Raw genomic sequence first — 8,821 nt, forward strand, 5'->3', positions numbered from 1 at the left:
CTCAAGGAACCGTAAATACAAACAGACAACATTCTTCATAACAGAGAGTCCTATTGTTAGAATAAATAGTTGTGCCAACAATTGTCTCATCTCTAAGGACTCCTATTGATCCCTAATATAGTCTTTATGGTTTCTGTAAGTACTTCATCCCTTTTCTTTAGCATCTCTTACTCTCAGACCTTCAAGCTATTCTTGTTAATCTCTCATTCTACCACTTTCTAAAGACAAAATTACACAGTTGTTGTGTGAGTACAAACATACTCTGAAGAAGAAGAATCTAGATAATTAGATTATAACTAATCTCAAAGCAAATCTCTACTTGTTTCTCCCGTGGGTTCCTAGTTTCTGGCCTGACTGATCTAACTGCTGGCTGGTGAGGAGAAACGCAAAGGCGCACGCTTAGCACTCAGCCGGGCTGACTGCGGAGGAGGCGCGTTTGCAACCACTGTGGGGTGCGCTGCAGCGCAGGGTCTCCTCTCCCTTACTCTCCCTGAATCCTCTCATCACATTAAAGTCAGAATCAGGACCGCAAGACCAAATATCCAAATTTACCCCTAAATCGCATTGCCTTCTCTTCCCCACAGAGAGCACTAATTGGTTAAAATACAGCCACTTCTACCCTCAGATGAAACTCTGCCAGCCAAGTGCCTAAAAGACCTCAAAGTGTTGTACTCTCCAGAGGCTCCAAAGAAGACCATTGACTGAGTGTCACGAAGATGACAGCTCTGTGATGAGGATTCCTTTTAGAAGGACCAAGCAGCTCCACCTAGGGGAACTGCCCAGGACAGGCATGGTGCACTTTTTCCCCCACCCCAAGTATCATGTGCTTCCAACTCAAAAGTAACTGGCCGCACTCATGCTGGTATCACATAGCTCCCTTGTCCATGATCTTCCTCACCCTTCACTGAGGAAGTATAGTTATTCACACAATATTTTGTTTCATACTCCCCTGCCAGTGTCATGCACCACTTAGGAAATAGAGGAATTCTTTAACAATGGTGTTGCTCCTCTATAATGAGAGGTGATGGTTCCCTCACTGCCCAGCTCCCCAAGCATCTGGTATGTAAGTCATACTGCCCCATCTGTTTCACCTGCCAGTACCCAGCTTCTTTCCACTGATGATAGACTAGGATTTACTAACCACACATATCTTAATATAGTTTCTTAATACAGTTTCACAAGTCCTACTTGTGTCTAGCTTTTCTTGAAAATTAAATGACTTAAACACGGCCATAAAGTCTATCTTGATTTCCCAGTGCAACCAAACCCACGCTGAGTGTGTTTTGACATGAATCCACACATGGACTTGAGCCAGAGCACATGATCCTTCATTTTCTAGGTCATAAATCGCAGGCTCTGGCCCCTTCGTGAAGCTCTAAGTTTTCAGATTTATACACTGATCTAGTCTCTATAGCTCTATGACCATGAGTCACAGTGGTCTACTAGAAGCTCAAATTCTTCTTCTTTCATTATCTTTAAAACTGCGTGCATCATAAAAATTTGAAAGTTACTCAAAAAGTAAATAGTAGAACTATCATATATTTCAACCATTCCACATTTGCAACACAGTTTCCTAAGAAAACTTAAATCAAGATCTGAAAGAGATATTAGCATTTTCAAGTTCACTTCAGCAGTACTTACAGTATTCAAAATATGGAAACAACCACAATGTTCATTAGAGATGAACAGATAAATAAATGCAGTATACATGATCACTGGATAATTATTCCACATTAAAAAGAAGGAAATTCTGCCATATGAGAAAACATGGGACAATCTGAAAGATGTTATGCCAAGAGAAATAAGCCACACAGACTGATAAATACTGCAAGAATCCCCTTATATGAGGTGTCAAAAACAAGCTCATGGAAGTAAAGAATAGAATAGTAGTTGCCAGTAACTAGGAGGAAAGGAAAACAGTGTTGCTAATCAATAGGTATAAGATTTCAGCCCTCCATGGTGATCATTTCTACAGATCTGCTTACAATGTCATGCCTGTATATAACAACACTGCATTATATACTTAAAATACTGTTAAGAAAATACACCTCATGTTAAGTGTTCTTAATACAATAAAATTTTTAAAAAGATAAACTGATACAGCCACTATGGAGAACAGTATGGAGGTTCCTTAAAAAACTAAGAATAAAACTACCATATGACCTAGCAATCCCACTACTGGGCATATGCCCTGAGAAAACCATAATTCAAAAAACACATGTACCCCAATGTTCACTGCAGCACTATTTACAATAGCCAAGACATGGAAGCCACCTACATGTCCACTGACAGAGGAAAGAATAAAAACTAGTGGTACGTGTATGTAGTGGAATATTACTCAGCTGTAAAAGAAGCAAATCTGAGTCACTGGAACTGAAACGGACAACCCTAGAGCCTATTACACAGAGTGAAGGAAGACAGAAAAAAACAAGTATCATGTATTAACACATATATATGGAATCTAGAAAAAATAGTACCAATGAACAGTATTTGCATGGCAAGAATAGAAATTCAGACATAAAAAAATATGTGAACCAGAAGGGGAAGGAGAAACTGGGATGAATTGAGAGTGGCATGTTAACATACATGCCTTGCCCTGTATGGAAGGCTGATCAGGAGCTCCTGTATAGCACAGGGAGCTCAGGCTGGTGCTCTGTGATGACCTAGAGTGGTGCAGTGGAAGATGGGAGTGGCGGGGGTCGGGGGGCCTCTAGGAAGAAGGCTCAAACGTGCACTTAAAGCTGATCCATGTTGTTATAGGGCAGAGACCAACAGAATGTTGTGAAGCAATTATCCTCCAATTATAAATAAATTCTTTAAAAAGTAAAGAAATGTGAGCTCTAAAAGGTGAAGAAATAAGAATTATGAATAACTACTCACAATAGCTAGTCAATAATGTGAAACGTGCCCCAAAATGTGATAAAGAATATCATTATGTGGAGTAAGGACTCCTTTGCTAAGATCCTTGCCCTGCTCCACTTTCTTCTAGCTGGCGTCACTGTTGATTAGAATGTGTCATCCGAAGCCATCAGAGTTCACATCATTTTACCAGTAAGAAAGGCCCTCCCCACTGCCTGAGAGAGCAGCTCACGACTTATGCTCTTTCTTGGAAGAAAGCTGTGTAGCGTCATTAGTCTTTTTATCTTCATTGGTTTGTTATGGTACAGAACAGAATCAGAGGCATAACCTAGGGGTGTAGATTGAGCCCTGGTCCTGATCTCTTTCTCAGTATCTCAGAGAACCAAAATGAGGACAGCTGTGGGTTGTCACTTACATTTGACAAATTAAAGGAGGATCGGGCTTTCTTAAGAAAAGAGTTCTGATGAGGTTGCTGACATAGAAAGAGGGATAATTACTTCCTGATAAACAGAGAAAATGATTAAAGGATAGGTGGCCCTCATATTTTTCAAATAATTGATAACTGAAGCATTGTAGCAAATTGAATCTATGATAATTATGTAATATCTACTTGAGAATTTGCTGGATTTTATTAGAAACTGGAAATAGTGGTTAACTAGGAGAGAAACTGTCTGGGGGATGAGTAGAAGCGAGACTAAGTAAGCCATGAGGCTAAGAAGACATCATCAGCAAATATGCATGCTTGAAGAGTAAAGAACAATGCCTTTAAAATTCCAAGGGAAATTTTTTTGAATCTACCATTTTGCATGGAGACAAACTATTCATCAAATATGAATAATTCCACAAATACAAAATTCTAAGTTTATCTTTCTGCTGTAGCTTCCTGAGGTTTTGCTACCACAAAACAAAGGTAAAAACCCAAAATGAGAAAGACCCAAAAGACAAAAAATTACAGAAATAATTGAGAGTAATTAAGAGAATGAGAGCCCTAGGGTGACACCTGTTTGGGCTTCCCTGATAGTTTTCTTTGGAGGGAGTGATGCTGAAGCTGAAACTCCAGTACTTTGGCCACCTCATGCAAAGAGTTGACTCATTGGAAAAGACTCTGATGCTGGGAGGGATTGGGGGCAGGAGGAGAAGGGGACGACAGAGGATGAGATGGCTGGATGGCATCACTGACCCAGTGGACGTGAGTTTCAGTGAACTCTGGGAGTTGGTGATGGACAGGGAGGCCTGGCGTGTTGCAATTCATGGGGTCACGAAGAGTTGGACACAACTGAGAGACTGAACTGAACTGAACCGATGGTTCAGTTGGTAAAGAATCTGCCCACAAAGCAGAAGACCCCAGTTCTATTCCTGAGTTAAGAAGATCTGCTGGAGAAGGGATAGGCTCCCCACTCCAGTATTCTTAGGCTTCCTTTATGGGTCAGCTGGTAAAGAATCCACCTGCAATGTGGGAAACCTGGGTTAGATTCCTGGGTTGGGAAGATCCTCTGGAGAAGGGACAGCTACCCACTCCAGTATTCTGGCCTGGAGAATTCCATGGACTATGTAGTTCATTGTGGTCACAAAGAGTCAGACACAACTGAGCAACTTTCACTTTCACTTTTAAATATTTTACTTATTTTTAATTGAAGGATAATTGCTTAACATTGTTGTGTCGTTTTCTGCCATATATCAACATGAATCAGATGTAGGCATACATATGTTCCCTCCCTCTTGAGCCTTTCTCCCAATCCCCACACTATCTCACCCCCTAGATGGTCACAGAGCATTCGATTGAGCTCTCTGCCATCAAGCAGTGAAGTCCAACTGCTTTTCTGTTTTACATATGGCGATGTATGTTTCTGTGCTACTTTCTCAATCCGTCCTGCCCTCTCCTTCTCGCACTGTCCACAAATCTGTCCTCTATGTCTGCATCTGAGTTTTTGCCATGCAAATAGGTTCATCGGTGCCATTTTTCTAGACACCCTATATATGCATTAATATGATATTTGTTTCTCTCTTTCTGACTTACTTCACTCTGTACAACAGACTGTAGGTTCATCCAACTCACCAGAACTAATTCACATTATTCCTTTTTATGTCTAAATAACATTTCATTGTGTATATGTACCACAACTTCTTCACCCATTTATCTGTAAATTGACATCTAGCTTGCTTCCATGTCCTGGCTATTTTCAGTATTGCTGCAATGAACATTTGGGTACATGTGTCTTTTTCAATTATGGTTTCTTCAGGGGATATGCCCTGTAGTGGAATCCCTGGGTCATATGATAGTTTTAATCCTAGTTTTTTTGTTTTAAGAAATCTCCATATAGTTCTCCATAGTGGCTGTATCAATTTACATCCCCACCAACAATCCAAGAGGCTTCGCTCTTCTCCACATCCTCTCCATTATTTATTGTTTGTAGATATTTTGATAGTGGTCATTCTTACCAGTGTGAGGTGATATCTCATTGTGGTTTTGATTTGCATTTGTCTAATGATAAGTGATGTTGAACATTTTTTCATGTGCTAATCATCTGTATGTCTTCTTTGGAAAAATGTATTTCAGTCTTCTGTCCACTTTTTTATTGGGTTGTTTGTTTTTCTAATATTGAGCTGTATGAGATGCTTGTATATTTTGAAGTATAATTCTTTGTCAGTTGCTTCATTTGCAATTAGTTTCTTTCATTCTCAGGGTTGTCTTTTCATCCCATAATGGTTTCCTTTGTGTGCCAAAGCTTTTAAGTTTAATTGGGTCCCATTTCTTTTTTTCGTTTGCTTTATTTTGATTTTTTTGTTTTATTTCCATTACTCTAGATCACAGAGGATCTTTAATGTCAGTGTTCAGCCTAACTTTTCCTTTAAGAATTTTATACTTTCTTATCTTACATTTAAGTCATTAATCTGTTTTGAATTTATCTTTCTGTATTGTGTTAGGAAGGTTCCAATCTCGTTCTTTTACCCATAGCTGTCCAGTTTACCCAGCACCACTTATTGAAGAGACTGTCTTTTCTGTACTGTATATTTTCACCTCCTTTGCCAAAGATAAGGTGTCCATAGGTGCATGGGTTTATCTCTGGACTTTCTATCTTGTTCCATTGGTATATATTTCTGTTTTTGTGCCAGTACCGTACTGTCTTGATGAATGTAATTCTGTAGTAAAAGTCTGAAGTCAGGAAGGTGGATTCTTCCAAGTCCGTTTTTCGTTCTCAAGATTGCTTTGGCTATTCAGGTTCTTTTATGTTTTTATACAAATCATGAAATTATTTGTTGTAGTTCTGTGAATAATACAATTGGTAATTTGACGAGGATTGTACTGAATCTATAGATTACTTTGGTTAGTATAGTCATTTTCACAATATTGATTCTTCAATCCAAAAACATGGTTTATCTCTCCATCTGTTTGTGTCATCTTTGACATCTTTCATCAGCATCTTGCAGTTTTCTACATACAGCTCTTTTGTCTCTTTAGGTGATTTTATTCATAGGTATATTATTGTTTTTGTTGCATTGGTGAATTGGATTGTTTATTTAATTTCTCTTTATGATTTTTCATTGTTAATTTACAGGAGTGTGAAGCACTTCTGTGACTTAATTTTATAACCCGAAAATTTACTATAATCATTGATTAGCCATAGTAATATTTTGATGGCTACTTTAGGGTTTTCTAAATAAGAATCAAGTCATCTGAAAACAGTGATAGTTTTAAGTCTTCTTTCTAACTAGGATTCTTTTTATTTCTCTTTTAAATTTCCTGTATTAAAGAATATTTGCATCCCTGGGATAAAGACCATTTGGTCATGACATATGGTCTTTTTAATGTGTTGCTGGATTCTGCTTGCTACAATTTTATTGAGGATTTTTGCATCTATATTCATCAGTGATATTACCATGCAATTTTCTTTTTTGTGGTATCCTTGCCCAGTTTTGGTTTCAGGGTAATGGTGGCCTCATAAAATGCATTTGGGACCAAAACCCAATCAAAAGGTGGGCAGAAGACTTAAACAGACATCTCTTCAAAGAAGACATGCAGATGGCTAATAAACACCTGAAAAGATGCTGAACATTGCTCATTATTAGAGAGATGCAAATCAAAACTGCAATAAGGTCTCATCTCACACCAGTTACAATGACCATTATTAAAATGTCTATAAACAATAAATACTGGGGAGGATGTGGAGAAAAGGGAACCCTCTTGCACTGTTGGTAGGAATGTAAATTGATACAACCACTATGGAAAAAAGTACGGAGATTCCTTAAAAAACTAGGAATAAAACTACCATATGACCCAGGAATCCCACAATCCTGAGGAAATCATAATTGGAAAAGACACAAGTACCTCAATGTTCATTGCTGCAACATCCACAATAGCTAGGACATGCAAGCAGCCTAGATGTCCATCGAAAGATGAATAGATGCATAGTCAAATATTACTCAACTATAAAAAATAATGTATTTGAGTGCACCAGCCCCAAGCATCCTGTATCCTGCACTGAACCTGGACTAGTGATTTGTAGAGTCAGTTCTAATGAGGTGGATAAACCTAGAGCTTATTATACAAAGTGAAGTAAGTCAGAAAGAGAAAGACATACATGGAATATGAATGCATGCATATGGAATCTAGAAAGATGATACTGATAAACCTATCTGGAGCAGCAATGGAGATGCAGATCTACAGAACAGAAGTTTGGACACAGTGAAGGAGAAAGACAGGTGGTAAGACTTGGAGTGGCACTGGAACATGTGCATTACCATATGTAAAGTAGGTGACCAGTGGGCATTTGCTGTATGAAACAGGAAATCCTAAGCCAGTGCTCTGTGAAAACCTAGAGGTAGGATTAAGAGCGAGGGGGAAGGAAGGTTAAGAGGGAGGGGACATATGTATACTTATGATTCATGCTGAAATATGCAGAGGTCATCAAAATATTGAAAAGTAATTATCCTCCAAATAAAAATAGAATAAAATAAAAAAACAAAAAAAGTATTTAAACATTCAAATAAATGACTATAAATATTTTAAAATGTTACTTCTAATTTAACTGTGCATTGATTATCAATATGCTTTGCATGACATTATTCTTTGAAATTTATTGATATTTTATTTTTCCCAGTATGTCAGTAGATCTTCTGGGCATTCCACATTTGTTTGATAAAAATATTTACACTATAATTTGGAGGCTTTTTTTTAATTATTATTTTAAAAAACACCTTTATGAAATGCCAGCTATAAAATATAGGGCATTTAGGAAATGGTTTATGGGAGTGCTAATCTACCATGTTCCTAAATTGTAGGGTTTCTGAATAAGCATCTTTCTTTTTCCAGCAAAAAACATAGGGCATAATCATAAATGCATAATATTACGAATAATATTTGGAAATACTTTTCTCTTAGAAATGATAACACATTCCACTTAGATGCTTTTGTTCTTTGACCAATCACTGAATCAAGCTGGAAGGATATTTGCATCTGTGAAAGAATGAATCGTTTGTCAGAAATCTTTAATTCACAAAATTTCTTTGACATTTTTCCTTCATGTCAACATTTATATGCTCTAATTTTTGAATGCACAATTTAATACATGCCCCAAAGATTGAAGTTTTTAAAACAGTTTATATTTATTCTTATTTGTGACATTCCTTTTCTAGGAAAATTAAGAAACTGAAAATGAAATCTTTTATTAGAGTGGTAAATTAATATATTTCTTAAATATTAGGTCAATCTTTCATGTTTCCTAATTTAGAGCAATTTCTAGTTGTAAAGATAAAACATCTGCACCAAATTCCTACCCAGAGATATGGAGGGTTTCCCAAAACTACCAAACAATTCTTGAACACTAATTGGGTATCCTACAATTCAACTTAATGCTGCCACTATTTATTTGCAGATAGCCTCAAATTCCATAGATTAAGTGTACAAATCTTCAAGACTAACCCCTTATCCCACTTCAGACACCAGTACAAAGTCCAGGTCGTC

The sequence above is a fragment of the Bos taurus genome, chromosome 3 (genome assembly GCF_002263795.3).
Source record: "Bos taurus isolate L1 Dominette 01449 registration number 42190680 breed Hereford chromosome 3, ARS-UCD2.0, whole genome shotgun sequence".
NCBI classification, from domain to species: domain Eukaryota; kingdom Metazoa; phylum Chordata; class Mammalia; order Artiodactyla; family Bovidae; genus Bos; species Bos taurus.